The sequence below is a fragment of the Mastigoproctus giganteus genome, chromosome 13 (genome assembly GCF_048544385.1).
Source record: "Mastigoproctus giganteus isolate SK-2022 chromosome 13, ASM4854438v1, whole genome shotgun sequence".
Lineage (NCBI taxonomy): Eukaryota > Metazoa > Arthropoda > Arachnida > Uropygi > Thelyphonidae > Mastigoproctus > Mastigoproctus giganteus.
In genome coordinates, this window is record NC_143587.1 from 100,454,393 (window position 1) to 100,477,194 (window position 22,802).

General features: G+C 37.2%; 1 protein-coding gene across 1 annotated transcript in view; it reads right to left on the reverse strand.

Annotated features, from left to right (window-relative positions):
* The window catches only part of LOC150076305 (transient receptor potential cation channel subfamily A member 1 homolog), a 379,883-nt gene extending 370,437 nt beyond the window's left edge, over positions 1-9,446 (reverse strand). The window contains exon 1 of the mRNA XM_090387313.1: positions 9,356-9,446. The gene's annotated coding sequence lies outside the window, so the exon portion shown is untranslated. The remainder of the gene's footprint in view (positions 1-9,355) is intronic.
* Positions 9,447-22,802: the final 13,356 nt, after the last annotated feature.

Here is a 22,802-nt window from a genome sequence, read left to right on the forward strand (position 1 = left end):
CAAGACCCATTGATTGCATCAAGGACATCTAGTCAAATGAAACTACCAGCTGAAGACTGTTGAACAGATTGAAGCCACAGCAGAGGGAGAGACATTACAATTTTCTGAGGATGATGTAGGCCCACCAGTTAGAATACAAGTAGATCAAGGCCTGCCTCACTGAGAAATACCATAAGAGACTGAGAGGCCTGCTAAAATAAAAACTGAATGGTGGGAATATGGTCACAGTCATAAACACTTATGCAGTCCCAGTACTAACATACTCCTTCAGGATCATAGTTTGGACCAACACTGAGCTGGAGGAGAATATGAGATCAATCAGGATAATGATGACTAAGAGGCATCTTTATTTCCACCTCTATCAATAGACCCATCTGTCAAAACCAGTTGGGTTTATTGCCACATGAACCAAAGATAAAGCTGAACTACTAGCATCCTACTTTCCTTCTAACCCCTGTATTGAGGATATTGGTAAACCACCTCTGACCATTCCCAGTACACTCCACTCAATTATGGGAGAGACAAATCCCTCCCATCCAATTCTCATCCCATTGCACTTACTTCTTTTCTTTGTAAAATAATGGAGAAATCTATTACCTGCCAACTCTTAAATTATCTAGAAACCTTCCATCTGATCAGTGATTGCATATGGAATCCATCAGTGTCGATCCACTGTTGATATACTGGCTTACATGACCCATCTGTGGACAAATTCAATGGAAAAGATTGGTGAAACTCAAGCAGTCACGCTTGACATTTCAAAAGTTTTCAGTCATGTTTGGCATAAAGGACTTTTAAGTAAGCTTCCATCTTATGGATTGCTACTATTTTTTGTAATTGGGTATCCAGTTTCTCTTTGACTGCTGATTGTGGGTGTTGTTAGAAGGCGCTCTGTCTTCTAACTTCTACACTAATGCAGGAGTTCCTCACAGTTCAGTTCTTTCTTGTATGTTAATGACCTTCCATTGACGAGAAATCCTATACATAGATTTGCTGATGATAACATAGTGCATTCCACCTTCCAGGTTGAGCAACTTTCCCTGCACTTCTTCAACTTCTTGCACTTCTTTAACTTCTCGAATATCAATTACCAATTCCCTAAATGCTGATTTACAGGTAATTCTCCAGTCGGACAAATATAACTTAGTTGATTTCAATCCTTCTAAAACTCAGTCCTATCTTATATCTTACAAATATGATTCTTATGTTTCTATGCTTATCTTTGATGATGCTCGGATTTCTAGACAAGATCGCATATCTTTATTAGAAATTACCCTGACTTATAATCTCTCTGGACATAAGCAAACCACAAATTTTGCTTTCTCCACATCTAAAAAACTAGGTTTTCTCTTTTTCTCTCAACATCATGTTTCTTCCAAACAGCTGTTCACTCTGTACAAATCACTAATCTGCCCTACCATGGAATATTGTTCCCACATCTGGGGTGGTGCCCCCAAAACTTCTCTCAGGCTTCTAGATTCTATTCAAAAGGGGGTAGTTAGTTTAAGTAATGATCCATCTCTAACAAAGTCTCTCCATTCTCTGTCTCACAGATGTTTTGTTTCTGCTGCGTGCCTTTTTTCATAGATACTTCCATGGGCACTGTTCTTCCGAATTGGATTCTATAATTTCTGCTCTCTCTTCCAAACCATTGCAAACATATGCTGCAACCCGTCAGCATCCTTTTACTGTTCAACTCCAAACTTGGTGCACTATGGCTATAGATGCTGATGCACCTAAAAAATTCCCAAACAAAGAAACAAACAACTTCAAACTTACAGAACCAACTTTTCTTTCTCTTTTATTCATAAATTTCCATTTTATGAAAAAAACTTTCACATAGAAATTCAAGTTTAATGTCAACAAGTACCTTCTTTCATCTACTCAACCTTCAACCTATGTACGGTACTAAGTACTATAGGTTCTAATGCAAAATGAGAGAAAGAGAGAGAGAAAGAAACGTGTTTGGGTTTTCATAAAAAAAAAAAAAAAAAGGGGGCATCTAGCTCATTTTGTTGGATGGTACATTTTGATGAGATATACAAGATGCCGACTTTAACATGAATGTCAGAAGCTGTTCGGACTGCTCTTTCCTCAAGAGAAGAGTTCAGTAAAACATGTTTGGTAAGAACATGTGGGTTTCTTAGAACAGCTACACCACCACGTGTAGCTGTTTTGATGGATTCTACCCTTCCTTAAGATATTATACTGAGACAGTTTTAGTATATCTGGTTATTTCAAATCTATCTCTTGGAGTGGCAAATGATGCAAGAAAGCAAGCTTTAAAACATCAGCCAAAAAAAAAAAAAAAAACCTACATCCTTGTGTTGCTTGCTATAAATGTGGATACACCCACCAGCATGACAGCACTGGAAATGAGCTTCATCAGACCAGATGACCAGTGTTTTTGCTGACATGCCCATGCGAAGTGCAGTTTCTTGTGTATTGCAGTGAGCATGGGTACCTGTGACAGCTGCCAACTGCCATAGCCTACACAAACCAATGTCCAGTCCATAGTCCATGTGGATATTGGTTTTGCCATTCTTGTGTTGTACTGGGTGGATAACTGGGACACTGTGTTGTGTCACTGCTGTTTTACAAGACAAGACATGACAGTCACCACAGGTGTGGCTGTCCCATGGGTGACTTTTGACTGATTGCTTGTCCACCATTGAGCCAGTCACAGTAGACTTGTGATCCCACTGAATGGGAGCACATAACCATATTGGCTTTATATATACTTACTAGGTAATTTAATTAAATTTAAGTCTGAGTTAGTATAAAACTCTATTTCAAAAGATCCACTTAGTACTTAATTAGTTTTTTTTTTTTTTACTTATTAGTTAACTTATTTAGATAATCATCTAACTTTAACTTTGTACTCCACCTGGTCTTTTATTTCAGTGACTTGTTTGTTTTTGACTTCTCAGTCAGCCAAAACTTAACCTACTATTGGTTTTTTTTTTTTTTTTTACCTAGCATTAACCTATACTTAATTAGTATTCAATTTTTTTTAAGGTGGATGAATCCTATCTCCCATCCACCCCTTTCCAAACCCACTCTTTTCTCCCATGCTCTTTTCCAATGAATTTTTTTTTTTGTGTGTATTGGCCCTTGCTGGGAAGCTCAATGACCCCATGTTTGGCCTAGCCAGAGTAATGATTGTACTCGGCCTAGCCAGAGTAATGATTGTACTCGGCCTAGCTCCCCCCATACTATGGACAAAAATTATGAGTCTGTATTGCTCCACAGGCCCTTAGGCTAAGAGGCCAGAACAACAACAGAACCTTACATTACATGACATTAACAAAATATCAATCACACTTTCTGACTTTTACAGGGAACTGTATCTGAACACAAGAGAACAGATAGCAAAGTTGCAGGCAACCATCAATGCCACTTGACCCTCAACACTGTCCCTTATAACCATGTTGGCTGTTGTTGAGATACCAGCAACTGTCCAACTTGCTCCCACAATCATTCCAAGTTTCAAGTCAAAATGATCTCGGTACTAAACCATTCTTTCTTGCAGACACTCAAAAACTGATTGCCACGTGTGCAAAGTAAAATCTTATATCAGCTGTTCTTTCGCCAACATCGCAGACCAGTCAATTCCTACGGAAGAGGGTGCGGGTAATGCAAAGTGAACTCACTGTAATACAGAAGCAGCCAAGTGAAGAAGGTAAATGTGCTTCAAAAAAAAAAACAAAAATTTTTATGTAATGCTCAGTTTCAACATTATTTTTGTTCTGATTTTAGCTGGTGTATATAGTTGAAAAAAATAACTAGTTCTCAACTTTTCTACAAAGAATGTGCACGAAGTATATTTTCCAATAGCACAGGATTGATTTACTTAGGTTTCCAGATATGTATATTCAAAAACTGACAACAGAAAGAAAGAAAGAAAGAAAGAAAGAAAGAAAGAAAGAAAGAAAGGAAGGAAAATTTGATCTTCTAAAGAACTTTATAATGCATGGGTAAATTTAAAATGCAGGGTGTCTCAAAAATATTGGTACAAATGTTTAGGGGAGGTAGGTAACATCTAAAGGAATGTGAATCGCATATGAACCCATAACCGGAAACGTCACTGGAAAGTAGTAGCAGAGGCACAAGACAGTAATTAGTGGCAAACATTTATTTGACATAATATTAAAAATGGGGTATGAGATGGATGCATTTCATGATGTTACAACAGATGCTCGAAGGTTCCACCACGAGACGCAATGCATGCATGACACCGACGCAGCATGGATTGGCAGACACAGTCGAACACACCTGGAGTTTCTTTGATAGTAGCAGCAGTGCAGACGAGTCTTGCCACGAGATCCATTTCCGTCTCCACAGGCGATTCATATACGATAGATTTGAGGGCCTCCCACAGAAAGAAATCAAGGCTCGATAAATCAGGTGAGCGTGGGGGCCAGGCAGTGGGTCCACCACGGCCAATCCATCGATGCCCAAAATGCCTATTCAAATGGTAACGAACACACCTTCCATAATGGGCAGGTGCCCCGTCATATTGAAACCAAATGTTGCGTCTCACATTTGCTGGAACATCATCAAGTAACCCTGGTAGAACTTGTTCAAGAAAGATCAGATATTTAGCGGAGTTCATGCAGGATGGTAACAGGTATGAGCCGACTAAGCAGTCACCGACCATAGCTGCCTATGGTCGGTGACATTTATTGTGAAGTGATGTTGTGCTGCATGGGGGCGCACACCGTGTGGGTTGTCGTGAGCCCACACATGAGCATTGTGCTGATTGAATAAGCCTTCCCGAGTGAAATAAGCCTCATCTGTGAACAAAACATAGGCTGGAAAATTCAAATCTTGAACACTTTCTTGGAGAAATCACTGCGCAAAAGCCACACGTGCAGGATGATCTTGGGGGAGCAGTAACTGAACCCTTTGCAGATGAAAGGGGTGTAAGAAATCATCGTGCCAGACACGCTGTACACTGCAATGAGACACTCCTAAGGCAGAGGCAATGGCTCATGTGCTGGTAATAGGATTATTCTGGATGGCATTCAACACACTTTCTTCCATGGCGGGAGTTCACGTCGAACGTGGTCTGCCCACACTACTCCTGTTACCTCTAAATAACCCATAATCGCACAAATTTTGATGCATGCACAAACAAATGGTGGTCCGGTACATGTCTGTCTGGGAAGCGTTCTCCACAAATTCGTTGAGCGGCTCGTACATTGCCCTCTGCTAATCCATACACTAGATGCATGTCTGCCAGCTCACAGTTCATATATCGATGCATGCTCTTCGTGCGGCGACTACTGCTTGCATGAGTAAACCAGAAATTTTCCCTCTCGTGAACTGATGAACAGCGCCATCTACCGACTTACAGTGACGTTTCCGGTTCCTATGCGATTCACATTCCTTGAGATGTTACCTACCTCCCCTAAACATTTGTACCAATATTTTTGAGATACCCTGTATATGCCATTTCCCATATAAGCATTTTGCTCTTTTTTGGAGGTTTCATTAGAGGTGATGTAGGCAACATGAATGAATTATCTGAGTACCCAGTGATGAGAATAACCACAATATATAAGATCATTGAACTTTTAAATATTCCATTGATTTAGATCAAATAGTAATAGTAGCTGCGATACAGTTCAAGGAAACCACATGCTTTTTCTGCACTTGCCAAAAAAAAAAAAAAAAAAAAAAAAAAACACCCAAATATATAAGAAAATATAAATTATGTACTTCCCTTCTCACATAGGTAACTATCCAGTTGACCTTCGAATTTATTCAAACTTTCAGTCTCAACTAATGTGAATGCAACTTATTCTAGAAATCAATGACTCATTTTATGGTCCCATAATTCTTGAGTTATTTATACAGTGAAAATTCCACCTTCATTCATTTTACTAATCATCTCAGAGCCTTATAAACTTCAATCAGGTCACCTCTGAGGTGTCTAGTTGCCAAATGCTGTAGTCCACATAATTGGAATCTCCTTGTACGGTCACCCATTTGATGATCTCACCATGCAAGTTGCCTGCCTTTGAATCCTTTCAAGAAGCTCAGTGTCTATTTTAAGATGACATCTCCGTACTTCAATAGTATTTTAAAAGTGGTATTACAATTGCCTTATACAGTGGGATTATGGCCTCCCCCATCTCTACAGGATAATGTTCAATAAATCATTGACAGGATACCATGGGCTTTCCTGGCTGCCTGTTTACGCTGCTCAGAAAACTTCATATCTTCCCGTATTATAACTACTCCATTCCATTCTACTGTTTTTAATTCAACCTCACCAAGTGTATAATTTATTTTGGGGTTGCTATTCTCCAAGTATAAGACCTTGCATTTAACAGCATTAAAACATAGTCACCATTTCTCTGACCATCTTTAAAGTCATCCTGAAGGAGTGCTGCTTGGCACTTATCATTAATAACTCTGCCAATCTTTATATCATCTGCAAATTTTAACATCATGCCTTTTATTCCTTCATCAATGTCGTTTATGAAAATCAGAAACAGCAGTGGCCCAAGAACCAATCCTTGGGGCATTCTGTACCTGGGTTTACACCAATCTGAAGAATATCCATTAATCACAACTCTCTGCTCTGCAGCCACCCAGAAATCCATCTTAGAATCTTTCCAGTAATCCCGACATGTTCCAACATAAACAGTAACCTCTTATGAGGACTGAGTCGAATGCTTTGCTAAAATCCAAATAAACTATGTTGAAATTGTTTCTAAATCCAGCTCATGAGTTAACTATATCAAGATAACCTAAGTTGGTTAAACACGATTTTCCCTTAACAAAACCACATTGTGCTAAGGGAAAATCAGGACATTTAGATAGATATGGCATTCCTTCAGAATGCCATAACTACCTAAATGTCCCTGAATTGTACCCTTAATTATTGCCTCTAAGATTTTCCCTACCATTGAAGTCAGACTAACTGGTCTATAGTTACTGACTTCACTCTTAGAAGTGCTTTTATGTATTGGCAATACGTTGGCACTTCTCCAATCAAAAAGAATCTCACCCGAGTCCAAAGATGCTCTCATAATTAACTTCAATGGTTCTATATACTCCCTGACAGCTTCCTTCAAAATTACTGGGTATATGCGATCAACTCCAGGAGCATTACTTGCCTTTATGCTCGAATGTTTTTCTAATAAACAGTCATCTGTAATTTCAAAATCACTAATTTCATATGGCTCAGCGTCACTCACCCAGCAGGTTCTCAGCAAGAAGGATCTTTTATCAGTAATGAGAGATGCAAAGTACCTATTCAATTTGTCTGCAACAACTTTCCCCCTCCCAGTGCACAAAGGTATAATCTGATTTGCTTTCCTCTTTGTTGTATTTACATACATGAAAACTTCCTTGTCCCCATTCTTTGTTCTCTTAGCCAGTGCTTTTTCATACATAGCCTTGTCTTCCTTATTTGTGGTACTGTTACAGATCAACTTGTACCTATTGTAGGCTTTAGTACGTCTTTGCCACTCTGTAACTATCCCATGCTATCTTTTTCTGCTCTATTTGACCAGCAAACTCTGCATTCATCCATTTCAGCATCCTCCTGCTGCAATATTTTCTTAATGGTATGTATGCATTCATGGCTCCTGTGATTTTTGTTTTAAAGGTATTCCACAATTGAAATGTATTTTCCTCCTCTCTCTTTGCAGTCTGCCCAATTAATAGACTGGGTCATATAATACCTTAAACTTTCCAAGTCCCCTCTTCTTAAATTAAAATCTATACCTTTACCCTTAACTACTACATCTTTCTTCATCTTCCAAATGATTGTGTGATCATTACTTGACAATGGTTCCTGTAAAATGCTCAGAGACAGCCCTAAAATAAGAACTAGCAGCTGCCATCATAGGCAACTGTGCAATCAGTGTCTCCAGATCTTAGGGCAGATGTAAAATGAAGCTTTTCGTAAACTAAGAAATATTTTGTTGAGTGGCTAAGTTAAAACTACTTAACAAAATTATGGAATAGGTCATCATGACCCTGCATTATAAATTAAAAAAATAATTTTACCAAAATGTTATCTATTTTTGCAGTCTCTATTAAGATGTTAAATAAAAAGGCTTTGATATATATTGAGAAATTCTAAGAAATGTAAAGAAATTAATTATAATTTATATTCCCTCTATACTACACATGGAAAGTTGAAGTCATGGCATCTTTGTTACTTTATTTGTATTTATTTTTCATCTTTTCAATTTTTTTTAACTCTTTTTTTTTTTTTTTTTTTTTTGTTTACATGACTTCAGCACCATAGATAATTATCTAATTCACCTATACAGTTGGCCCCACAGCATTAGATAATATGTGAGATGCTTAATAGTGCAGAAGTTTTAAAATATCAATTCACTGGGCTTTTAACACTTCTGCGTTATCAAGAATCTCACATATTGCAGATATTTTTCATTAATGGGGCATCAGGTCATTCACTCTGGACATAACTATCAATCCCCCAACACACCAAAGATAACCCCCTCCACCAAAAAAACAGGGTTGAAAGACATTTAAACCAACATAAATATACATTATTGTATATTTATGTTGTATTTTTTCTTTTAATTAAAATGTGTGGTGCAATATTCAGGCATTTCATCATATTATACAATTGAGACTATGCCCTACTAGCTTAATTGTTTCATATATCTTTTAGCATGAGACCTTTGCCATACTCTGAGCCTTTAAAATATTAAGTGAAATTAAAAATAAATAAAGAAGAATAAGCGGGGATGTACTTAGTATGCATGAACAGTTTACTAGATAAGTGCCTGCTTATTATTATTTTTTGCCATTCAAAACTTCACAAGAATTATTATTTCTTTTTTAATTCAAACAGCCATAGCCCCATAATGTTCAAAAGAAAAGACATACTTCATGAATTTTCTACTTTTGGAGTCAGAATACATCTCAGAATCCTCTGCATGTACTTTCACCCTCTATAATATGGAGTCTGTATAAAGCCGAAACCAAAAACAAATCTTGACTATTATTATTATCAGCTATATGGTGCAAGGAAGCTTGAGGCTTTTTCTGCACCAACAAAAAAAAAAAAAAAAATCCCCGGTTACCCTAAGGAAGAGAGAGAGAGAGAGAGAAGTAGAAGGGAATCTCCGAGAAACAAGAATGATGATATCCAGTTCAGGATCTTGGGTGTGCCAAGCCCAAACTCACCAGATTTGAGCATTATGTTTTGTATTGTGTGATACTTCAATTAAAACAAATTCACTTACTAAGGGCAAGAACACAAACGATGAATATAGAAAGTCACTGAAAAAAAAATAATAATATGTATAAATAGATAAATAAGACGGGCGTATTCTATACCACCCGCATAATACCTTACTATTTGGGTAAAAAGTGCCCACTATCACATGAAACGAAAGGCACGCAGTTTTATAATCTTTAAACACACCCCATTCAGGTTATGTGGCAACTATCATAATGTGGCAATCATACGTATTTAAAAAAAATCGTCACACGGTATTGCACCAACTTGAGATCGTGCTTAGGATGTTAAAAAACAAGACATCATTTCAAACATGTGTTTAATTCACGCTCTGGTAGCACAGCGTCAGCGCCCTCTCAAAAAAGTAGTTTGAAATAACTCAATTGAGTTTGGGTAAACATTACGAGAACTTAAAAATCATTTTACAATAGGACATTAGCCGATACACAAGAACGGTTAAACCATTGCATAACCCCCAGGGGTTCATATCTGGTGAGTATGGGCTTGGAAAACCCAGGGTCCTGAGCTGAATATCATCATCCTTCTCTTTCTTGGTGATTCCTCTCTCTCTTTTTAAGGTAACTTACCCCAGGGGCTCGCATCTAGTAAGTATGGGTTTTGCAAACCCAGGGTCCTGAACTGGATATCATTCTTCTCTTTCTTGGTGATTCCCTTCTACTTCTGACTCTCTCTCAGGGTAGCGCAGGAATTTTTTTCTTTTTTTTTTTTTTTTTTTGGCTAATGCAGCATAAGCCTTTTTTTCTTCTTTTTTTTTTTTTTTTTTATGAAAACCCCAAACACGAAAGGTATCAAAACATATAGAACTTAGTAGCGTATATGGGTTGAAAGAGAAAGGGGGGGGGGTCAGGAGAGCGCAGCGCCTGTGTACAGAAATATGGCGCCCCATTAATTAAAAACAGAAAATAATGTTCTAAAATTCAACGAATTTTTCCTTTGGCCTCCTGGCGCCTGTGTGTGTTGCACATTCGGACGGCGCGCCCCTGGGGGATATGCTGGAAACTTTGCTCTAGAGACTAAACATAGGTTTCACCACTCTATTCATCATAAGGCTAATTATAATAAGCGAGGAATAAGACAGTTAATCACAGTTAAAACCGCGCGTATGTATGGACAAAAACTGTGGGTTTATCCATGTATTTGATCTAACACATGAACTTAATTACACTGGAAACATCCATCTGGGATGCTTTCCTAAAACGTTCATGGTCTTTGATATAAAAAAAAGCATAAGACTCAACTTGAAGATTTGACATTTTAAAAGAGCTTTATAGCCTTGGAGGTCAACTCCTCATTTTTATTCAAAACTTTTTATGCAATCGATCTTTCCAAGTTCGTATAGGATCCACCCTCTCTCCTTTTGCCAAGAGAGAGAGAGAGAGAGAGAGAGAGAGAGAGAGAGAATGCCGCAAGATTAGTTTTAAGTGTTATGCTTTTTTCATAAAAATAAATTCCATAACAGAACAACGTCCTTCAACTGTAAAAAGCGCCATCTATGTCGGATGACATAGCATATCTGAAGGTTAAATGGATCAAAGTTCGATAATTAGTGTTTGGGGTGGCCAAGTACAAATACATACGCGGTCCTGTTTTGGTGTTCAACGAAAGTGCATCACCTAGGAATTTCACCTTTCTAACCATTTTTCGCGATGGTATGTTACATTAATGACTAGCATCACAAATAGAAACAAAAGACATTTATTAATAGTTAAGGCAAAGCTAAGTAATATTTGACAGGTGCTTTCAAAATATTCCAAAATTAGCATTTGCAACCTTTATACAACAGTTTTGGTAAACACGACAATTATGGCTGAAATGTTATCAGAAGCCCTCACAGTTTGCTTCGGTTTATCATTTTAAATGGAAACAAAAAATGAAAAGTTCATCAGGTACAAACTAATATTTAGTTGAACCGCCTCTGGCCCTGATGACAGCAGCACACCGGCGAGGCATTGACAAGATCAATTTCTGAAGATAATCAACTGATCGTTCGTGGTTCCAAACACGAACTATGGCTTCCTGAAGTTCACGAAGGGTCTTTTGTTTCTTTCTGACGATTGTAGATTCGGCGCCTCCGTAGCCAGGAGCAGCAGATTAGACAGGGGTTCGAGCCTGTGACCACCAAATACGGAGGATGCGGAAAGGTAAGGGAATGTCCACCGCATATCCCCGGAGCAATATGGCCTTAATTGCTAATGCTTCTAAAAACCAAATAACAAACAGATTGTAGATTCCACACTGTGCTAACAGTTCTCTGTAGGATTCAGGTCCAGGCTGTTTCCTGGCCACAGTTGCAATGGACCGTTCTTCCAACCATTTTTTCACCTGTAACAAATGTAAACACATTACTCTCAAACCTCTAATGCAGAAATGAAGCTAAAGTTATCTGTCGTCCTGAAAGATTCAGTAAGCACTTCTATAGTAACTTTGGCAGGTTGAAATGGTGTCTAATGGTTGGCACCAGTTTGCCTTCCAATATAGCCAGGTATCCATTGGCATTTACAGAACCTTTTATAAAATGCAGGTGACCTACCCCGCCTATACGAAACGTACCCAAGTATCATTTGGCTGGTAGGGAATTTCACTATAGATACCATACAGTCTGGATGGTATTCATCCCCACGTCTATGGCGAATCGTTTGTCTCCCATCAGAGCCATACAGGTTGAATTTCTTCTCATCCGAGAAAATAACTGACTTCCACTGCTCGGGGGTCCATTTGACATGCTCCTTACACCAAATTAATCGGGCCTTTTTCATTTTTTGTATGAGGAGGAATTATTTCTTAGAACGACGGGCTACAAATCCATTTTTGAAGAGGTGTCTTCTGACTGTTACTGCACTTGCTACCATTCCTGTATGTTCTCTTTTCAAATCAGATGAAGAAGCTTTACGGTTTTTAAGGCATAAGCGCTTCAAAACGCGGTCCTGTTTTGGCGTAGAGACTCGTTTTCGTCCGGTTCCTTTTTTCCTATCAGCAGAACCAGTATTCTTGAGTTTGGAAAGAAATCTACTCACTGTCGACTGATTACAAGACACTCTAAAAGTCATCTTGTGAATATGGGCTTAGCACACCCAGGGTCCTGAGATGGGTATCATCATCATTCTTCTCTTATCTTGGTGATTCCCTTCTACTTTGACACACACTTTCACTCAGGGTAACTCGGGATTTTTTTTTTTTTTTTTCGGCTGGTGCAGCATAAGCCTCAGGCTTCCTTGCACCATACGGCTAATAATAATTATAATAATTAATTTTCTGTTTACACTCCGGGACGACCAAACGGTCACAGGAGTTCACAAGATAGAGAGAATACAAGAAATAGCACCATATTCAGCAGTCACGGGCTTGAACCCCGGTCACTCAAGGCACGTGTACTTATGCACCCGCGGGCCTGACCACTAGGCTACGGCGGCCTGGAAGAACATCCTCACGTAAATCATAGCACTCTTTCTTCGTGACGTCAACTGCACGTAAATCAACAATAGCACTCTTTCTTCGTGACATCAACTGCACGTAACTCGCCATCCTGATGCAAACAAGGAGTAACTGCAACTCTTGCAGAATGTGCTTATATAGCTGAAAGTAACAGCTGATGCGATATTACGTCATCACCTACGCGTGTCAATCTTATCTGATGCAATCTGTACGAAATATTGCCATATACTTACGTTATTCGGACAACAATTACAATTTTAAGGGGTGATCCACTTTCTTTGAACACAAGTGTAGTTTGGGTAACCCTTTTATGACCATTTAAACAACTTTTTGGATGCGAGTGCGTCGCATCCAGTGTATCTTCCTCCCTCTTTTGTGCTGTCATAATTGGATATAAGTGATAATTAAGTTTACGCTGTTTTGTGCAATGCGTCATTTTTAAACCGTCAAAAAATATTTTAATCAAAATCGTTGAAAGTCGGTTAAATCATAGGTAATAAGTAGAGCCGCGTACCAGAATAAATTGGATTTAAATCCGTGGTGTATTAATTATTATTTATTAGATATAACCACAAGTTGTGTTTAGGGGGGGCTAAAGCACCCAGGAGCATTTTGTTTTATATATACTGTATTGATCTATCACGTGTTACCGCTTTTAAATGCTGCCAATTTGGAACGTACGAGCGGCACCAAACAAAAATTCTTGGTATGCTATTCCCTCCCCCCTCTATTGTTCCGTCGTTTTAATGCTGATGCTTTGGCTTAAAAATGCGTTATTAAAGGGGAGGAACAAATTTTGTGACAAATGAAATCCTTTCTTTAAAATACAATATGATTAAAAATCGTGGTACTCCTCAGTATTTTTGATATGCAACTTGTGTAAAAATTTACATATTTGGAAAAAGCTCGATCCAGTTGATAGACAATATGGTTTCTTCCTTTCTATTCAGTACACGAGTCCTGGAACGAAAAAGAGAATAATTATACACACGTGTGGTGATTGATTCTATCCTCTGTAGATGCACGAAGTTTTCTTCGAGTACTAAGTTGAGTCTTTTGCTACGTGCATTTATTTTGCGATTTCGTATTTACAGTCTTTTTTTTTACTTCTGTGCTGTGGACAAGTTGAAACGATGGAGTATACTTTCTCGAATGATCCACCAATCGATGCAGTGATCTCGGACAAATTCGAATACGCTAGCAGCTATTATCCGTGTTTGAAATTGCAAGACAAAGTTTTCAACTGTTGTTGGTCGTTAACGAAACACAGGAGAACATGACTTTGGAAATGATACTATTGTTCGAAGAATTTCCATAGAGCAAGAACAAGTAAGTTGATTGCATACCTAAAAACGTTATTATATATATTTAGAAAAATGAAACAAACACTGGTGAAACTACCATACCGCAGGTCCGTCACTGCGAGGTACTGGACTGTTGTTTTGGTTGTTAAAGCAGTTTGTTTGGTTGTTAAAGAGCTGTTAAAGGGGGGGGGGGCAGTTTGTAAATTTCGTGGAAGAGGCAAAATTTGTAGTGCCGATGTTTGTAGTATCGATGTGATGATAACCATATGACCCAATGCGAGCAATCTTCACATCGGGTCATATGATTGTCAAATCTGTTTGCTTTGTGTATTTATTGACGATTTCTCTAAGTTATAAATTTTAATGTTACTTTTCAATTATTAAATATTATTCAAGATGAAATGACAAAAATATCTCTAGAGGTTTAATACTCCATATACTATTATTAATAAAATTTACATAAATTTTTCTAATGAAGAAAACTATATAAATATTTAGTTGTTAATCATTACATCTAAACGGCCTGAAACAGCAACTGATAATTTTGCCTTATAAAATTGAAAAACATATAACTCAGTTGGAGAAAACGTTGAATATTATTCGCATGTTTGAAGCTGACAGACGTTACACGAGGCCATACAGAAAGCCTCGGTGAGATCTGCTTGAAGGAAGGGGGAGGAAGCTTATTTAGAAGAGTTGTACAAAACATGACTTAAACGAGTGCCACCGAAAGAATAAGTAGCAATGAAGCCAATGATATAGAAAAAAAATGGAAAAACTTTTAGCGTTCTAATTAAAGAATATGAATAGCATACCAGTTAGTATGAGGATATCTTGTTTCATGCCCGTAACAAGATATGATCCATCAAATTTTGGGTCATATCTTGTTACGGGCATAAAAGTAAGTTTACATCATAGATTTTTGGGTACTGAACACGGAAACAGCGCTTTGAAAAAAGTAATTTTTTATATTTATACAAGGTATATTTATTTATATGGCAGTAAAATGTGGCTAAGAATGTACCTGTATCAAACACTGGATATTTTCGCCTTTCGCTTGTATTGCCTTTTCACCATTCAACAATAATCGCTAACATGGCGGCACTCCACTTTCTTTTATATCTTTAACATTAGTTGAGGCATATAAATCAAGAAAGCAAGCTTTTAGAGCATCAGCCAAAAAAAAAAAAAAACCCATTTCACCCATCCAGTCACTCCAAATGTTTGTCAAGTTCAGCTTTAAATTTATTTAGCATTAGTAGAGGCATATGATGCAAGAAAGCAAGCTTATGCAGCATCAGCCAAAAAAAAAAAAAAAAAAACACTTCCATTTCACCCCTCCATTCGTTCGATATACCTGTCCAGCTGAGCCTTAAATTTATTTAGGCTATCAACTTCCACCACAAGGGATGGCAGTCTGTTCCACCAACCAACTACCCGCTGGCTAAAGGCAAATTTCCGCACATCTATCCTACATCTGTCTTTCCTCAATCTGAATTTATGCTCTCTCTCAGCTGATTATTCTGAGCAAGAGGAAGAATCCCATCGACATTGAGCATGCTCAAACCATTCAAGGCTTTATACACCTCTATCAGATCACTTCGCCGGTGCCTAGCCTCCAGACACTGTAATTTGCAAAACTTAAGCCTTTCTTCGTAAGAGCAACCCTTTGTTCCATTCACTAATCTTGTTGCCCTTCTCTGCACTCGTTCCAGCAGCTCTACATCCTTCTTGAAATGAGGCCTCCAGACCTGTGTACAGTACTCAAGGTGTAGCCTGACCATTACCTTATACAAGGGAATAATCACCTCCTTATCCCTGCTAGAAAAATTACTGTATATCATTAACAAGACACCATGAGCTACTCTTGCAGCCCGTCTGCACTGCTCAGAGAACTTCATATCTGCCTGCACAAATACCCCCAGGTCCTTTTCATTCTCTACCACTGTCAATGTAGTACCACAGAGTTGATACGTTGCTCTGGGGTTGCTGTTTACCATATGTAGTGCTTTGCATTTGTCAATGTTAAACTTCATTTGCCACCTCTCAGCCCATCTGCTCAACCTTTCCAGATCCTGTTGCAGCAGCATAGCATTAGTAGTGTCTTTAACAATCCTGCCAATCTCTGTATCGTCTACAAACTTGGACATTAAGCTTGATCTACAATCATCAATATCATTTCTAAAAACAGAAAACAATAATGGACCTCGTGACATAAGAGAAGTAATTTTGTTTTAGACAAAATTACAGAAGTAATTTTGTTTTGTACAGATATACTTAATATTGCTCCATAACATTTAATTTCTTTAACTAGTTTTAGACCAAGAAATCTAATACTATGTAGAAAAGTAATCAGATGAGAATCGAGCTGTAAGTCTGGTGGCGCCTCCGTGGGCAGGAGTAGCAGTGCGTAGCACACGCTTCTTGATTAGAACGGGGTTCGAGCCCTTGACCACCAAATACGGAGGATGCAGAAAGGTCAGTGAATGACCACTGCATATCCTCGGAGCAATATGGCCTTAGTTGCTAATGCTCCTAAAAACCAAATAACAACAGCAAGTCTGGTTCAGGATTTAAATTACATTTATAGCAAAAATGGATCCCATTTTGTTTCGAGAATCGATAATTTTTTTTTTTTTTTTTGGTCCAATATGAACAAATCTGTTAAGGGTACCTTGAAGATGTCATTAAATTAGACGGGTATTTTGAGAGTAACATAAGATTGTTTGCTTACAGGTATGTTTCGACTGTGTCAGAGCTAATTGATCCTGCCGGCAAAGAGTATGGCACTAAGTACAGAATCCTGGGGGGGGGGCTCCTTCTTGCATATATATATTTGGGATAACAGAATAGAGACGTACGTGAAAGAATCTATTGTTCTAAAAGTGCTGGGTAAATTCTGGAAGATGACCTCTAAGACCAGATTCATACAGATCATGAACAATTTCCTATCGCCAGGTTGTGTCGAAAGCTTTTTTGGTGTCAGGATATGTCATCACTGAATGTTCGTTCTTAAGAAATGCATTTCGAATATTTGTTTCAGCTTTCACTTTGAGATAAAGTGCTGACCTGATTCGAAAACAAACTGATTTCGACTTAAAATGCGTTCTGTCTCTGACAACTTAGCATTAACCATATCAGCTTGGTATTATTATTATTTTTTTTTTAATGAACAATTACTTAAAGCGATAGGTTGGCCATTTGCTGGATCAGTATGGTCCCCTCCTGGGTTTAGGTTTGCCAATACAAAATAACGACATCCATCCAGCGTTTTTATAAGAGACGGTTTTTTGTTTGTTTGATTTGTTGATGCACCTACGAGTATTACAGTTTAAGATGCAACACATCTTTTAGCATTTGACATCAGGTTTCAGATAAGATGATTTTGCCAATCAATTTTTAGTAAAATTAGAAGATTATTATCATCATTATCCTTTCGGTCTCGTAGTATACGTTGTAATGTCAGTTGATCACAACAAGAAAAGAAAGCTATTTTCCACGCTCTTACATACTATGGACATTCTAAAATAATACTGGAAAATATATGGGAGAAAACCAAACAATTGACTAAAGATGCATCCTTAGAAACCTTGGGAACAAAACCAAATAATCTTGGATTACAGCAGAAATTTTAGATGTATGGATGGAAAAAAAAAACAGACAAATGAAAAACCTACTAAACAAAGAAAATAGTCAAGACAAAAGGGAAAAATATTAAGCCCTAAAAAACAAAATATACAACCTTTGCAAAGCTGCTAAAAGGAAATGGTTGGAAGACAAAGCAAAGCAGTGCGAAGAGGCAAATAAACGTCACGACTCTGAAACAACTTACCTGGTTATAAAGGAACTCTCTAAAACATACATCCGAAAACACTGACTATGAAAAATAAAAACAATATAAGGTTAAAACAGGAAACACGCAAGAAATCAAAGGGGAAGGTAAAAACACTCTTGCCTTAGATAATAGAAGAGATAAAGCACCCTTGATAACAAAAGAAGAAGTTCAGAAAGCAATTAGCCAAATGAAGAAATGATGGAAATCATGGTATCCAAGCAGAACTATGGAAATTCGGAGGCGATTGAATGTTAAAACACCTCACACAATTGTTTAATCTAATTTTATTTACAGGTGATATACCAGAAGACTGGAAAAGTGGAATAGTAGTACCTATACACAAAAAAGGAGATAAAGAAAATTGTCAGAATTATAGACCCATTACCCTTTTAAACCATATATATAAAATATTTATAAGGATCTTACAAAAAAAGATACTTAAAACATAGGAAGAAACAATAGGGGAAGAACAAACAGGACTTAGAAAAGGCAGATCAACAATAGACCAAATATTCACACTTAAACATCATTGCAGAAAAATATTGGAATAAGAAGAAACCTCTTTGTCTGTCCTTCATCGATTTCAAGCAGGCATTTGACTCTGTAAACAGAGAAAATTTAATGAAGCAACTACAAAAAATCCCACTTGATCATGAAATAATCACGTTTGTAAATAATTTCTACAAAAATACAAGAGCAATAGTAAAATTCAACAACCTTAAAACAGAGAATGAAATAGAGAAAGGAGTCATGCAGGGATGCCTTTTATCTCCATATCTATTTAATATCTACCCCTAGAAGAACTAATGAAATCAATTGAAGAAAAAAGAGGCACAATAATAAATGGAAAAAAATATAAACCACATAAAATATGCATATGATATTGTGATTTTAACAGAAACCAAAGAACAACTAAAAGAAATATTAACAAACATCGATAAAGCAAGCAACAATTATGGAATTTAATATTAATATAAATAAAACCAAAGTAATGCAAATCGGAAAAAACATAGAAGACAAAAACATCCAAAATCAACAAATAGAATGTACAAAAATTTGTATACCTGGGCTCTCTAATAACCGGAAACCTAAGTAATATTGACTAAATTAATCACAGACTGAACATTGGATGGACAAACATGAACAAACTCAAAAACATATGGAAGAGCAATAAAATCTCAAATAGTCTAAAAATTAAACTATATGAAACTGTCATCATACCTACAGAAACTCATGGATCAGAGAATTGGAGAATAAATAAGAAAGAAAGGCAAAAAATAATGTCATTTGAAATGAGGTGTCTAAGGAAAATCAATAAAACAAATTGGAGAGAACATAAAAATAATGAACAAGTAAGGAGAGATCTAAATTTTGAACGCAGAATAATAGAGCAGATCTACAAAAAACAACTTAAATGGTTTGGACATGTGAGCCGGATGAAACAACACAGGCTGCCTAATGTAGTACTGACAGGAAGAATTGGAGATAAGAGACCACCATGAAGACCCAAAAGAGAATGGCTCCAATGCCTAAAGGAAAACACAGGCTAATGAAATCAATTGAAGAAAAAAGAGGCACAATAATAAATGGAAAAAAATATAAACCACATAAAATATGCATATGATATTGTGATTTTAACAGAAACCAAAGAACAACTAAAAGAAATATTAACAAACATCGATAAAGCAAGCAACAATTATGGAATTTAATATTAATATAAACAATGGAGGACGAGATCTAAATAGGAACTCAACCCGTGCCAAACGGAAGAGATGAATGATGATGATGAAAATAATACGTTTCACTGTTAGCAGGGATTAACATTTTATTGCAGTATAAACAAGTAACCATTTATTCGGTGATTATGACCAATTCGTAATCCATAAAGTATTACTGCATCCTTTTCTTAGAAAGAAAGAAGTAATACTTTGCTTCTTAATCGACAAGCACCCCTGCATAGGATCCATTTTGATTTAAAGTACTTTATTCGTTTGCTCTTTCAAACAAGTATACATTTCTTTTTACAAGTCTCTTATATAATGGGTTTATAATCAATATCAGGTACCTTGAAGGAAAATGACTGATTTTAGTTTTTATGGCGCATGAGCAACTATGGCTACGATGCACCCGGTCCTATACTAAGGTATATTTAAAACAGCATTAACCTATTAAATCTAACGATATTAACAAGTGGGACTGTAGTTATTGTTTATTTGCAGATCAGGATGGAGAGCCCGTCGCTTGCAAAAGTGAGTAGCAGTGCATTTATTTTCTGATAGTCAATAAAAGTTCCGTGAAGTCCAGGATTCTATTTTGGTTATGGCAAGTTGAAGCTGCTGTTCGATGGCATTCTTACTTTGAGACTCTCGAGAAATGGTAAGGTTCAATAGTTTTTGGGATATCTTGAATCATGCTGCTAACTCGGATTGAAAATAGGGCTGAACTAAGTGTCGATCCCTGCGGGACATCCTTCCTGGATGTGAGATGCAGAGAGTGTTTTTGTATCGGACCTAGAAAGAATGCAATTGCAGGAAATTTTGAATTATTTCTGGAAAATGGCGCCTAAGCCCATGGTTTTATTATGGCTGTTTACCCAGAGAGTAAGCATCCATAATAATACCAATGATGCCAGATAGTGCTGACCATGACTAGATGTATGGCAAAGGCATTGCGGATATGAGATTCGGCTTTGAAAATTACAGTAGTTTTTCCAAGATAGTTGAAAATATGAACATGTGATTAAGGAAATTTTCTCACATAATAAACGTAGTAATGTGGGCTTGTAGCATATCGTTGGAAAGCAAAGGAATTTAGAAATAGAAATATTAATAAGGTTTTAAGATAAAAAAAAAAAAAGAATTCGGAAACTGGGAAATGCGTTAATTTGAAAATGCATCTGGTTTCAAGTCACCTGATGTTTTCAGATTGAATGTAATTTTTTCTTTACAATTAAACTCTGAGGCTGGAAAAGAGTTCTGCACATTTATGAAAACATTCAACTCTGATATGTCATTAGATCTTTTGATAAATACTACACATAATGGAACAGCTATAGATGATGTATTTAGTCGTGAACTAAAATAAAATCTCTTCAATGTAAAAATGATCTATCGTACTTTAGTCATCAGGGACCAGTACTTTCAGTAACTGATATGTAATTATTATTAATAAAATAAAAACATTGTTATATTATTATAAATGAAATATCTGAAAATTAAAACGTTTTTAAGGCCTGCCGATGACTCTTAAATGTAAAACACGTTAAATATGCTAGCGGCAGAACAACATTATGTACCTGGTATAGAATATATATATTTTTTTTTTCGATAGCCATACTGATGATCTGGCGAGAGATTCTGTTGCTCCGGATCCAAGTGATGTTGTTTGTTTTCATTTGGTTTTTAGGAGCATTAGCAACTAAAGCCATATTGCTCCGGGGATATGCGGTGGTCATTCACTGACCTCTCCGCATCCTCCGTATTTGGTGGTCACGGGCTCGAACCCCGGTCTAATCAATAAGCGTATGCTACGCATTGCTGCTCCTGCCCACCTGGCTATGGAGGCGCCGATCCAAGTGAGCCTTTTGTGAACCATCCTTTCGAAAATTTTACCCATGCAACTCGTGAGAGATATGGTGCTATATTTTTGAACCAGAAGATGATCTTTGCTGGTTTTGGTAAGGCAATAATGGAAAAATGGTGCCAGGAAGAAGGATAGCCATTTTAAGAGAAGATCTGATAGTAGAAAATCAACAAGGTATAGAACTCCTCTTCAAGTAAATGCTTCAGCATAATGTAATGAACGCCATTTGGGTCTGCAGCACTGTTGGAAGATTTTTTCAATGATTCTTCAAGTTCTATTAATATAAAGGGTTGGTCGTACGAGAAGGAGCAGTGAAGAAATTGATTTTGTACCGTTCTGCACCTGCTTTGACGTTATGGAAGAAGGATGAAGCAGAGATTGTGGCAAACGATTCTGCTAGTGCATTAGCAAATTCTTCAAGAGTAGAGACGTTTTTCCCATTCCGAACAAATTTGCCATCTAGGGCTTGTGTCTTTTGTAATGGTTGGGGCAAAAGCAATCCAGGAATCACATTTCGCTTTCCGTCTAATTTAATTCGATATTTTTTTGGAATGGTAGATAGTAGAATGTAAATTCTATCTGTCGATCATCATGCTTTATCTTTAAGTCTTTTATAAGCAATTAAGTTACTAGTGGTAGGATACTTGTGGAAATTATTCCAAGCACGGTTTTTCTCCTGTTTGGCATGAAAGAAATCTGTATTCCATCAGTGATTTCGGTGAATGCGATATGTCTTGGATTTTGGAATAGAAGCATCAGCGGCAGTTAGAATCTGATTGGTTATGTAAGTAGTTAGATCATCAGGTTGTTTTTTAACATAAAGTCTGCCTAGACATATTTGGGCAGAATAGTCATCCCAGTGGATCGTTGCTCAGAATTTGTTGTTACCCCTGTTTGTAATGAGCAAATAATTGGAAAATGATCGCTATTAAAGGGATCGGTTAACACCGACCACATCATGATTGGAAAGATGGACTGTAAACAGATTTACCAGTTAATTACAGAAGTAGATCCTGTAGGTAGGTGGATATAGATGGGCGATCCAGAGTTAGTAAATTAAGATCATTATTGTTCAAAAATTCTTCAATAAATTTGCCTCTTGTGTCTATTGTAATGGATCCCCTACAATGGTTGATGGCCATTAAAGTCACCGAAAATACAAATTGGTGTTGGGAGTTGTGTAAGGAACTTATCCAGTTCTGAATGGGGAAATGGCAGAGATGTAGAATGTAAATGTAGAATGTAAATAGGAAAAAGGGTAACTGAATTACCAACTGCAATACAAGCTGCCACAGGTTGTATGGTGGTTTGTAATTTTAGTCGTAATTTAAAGTTTGTAATTTAAATCCTCAATGGAATTTGAGAATAAATAAGAATAGCTACTTTTCCA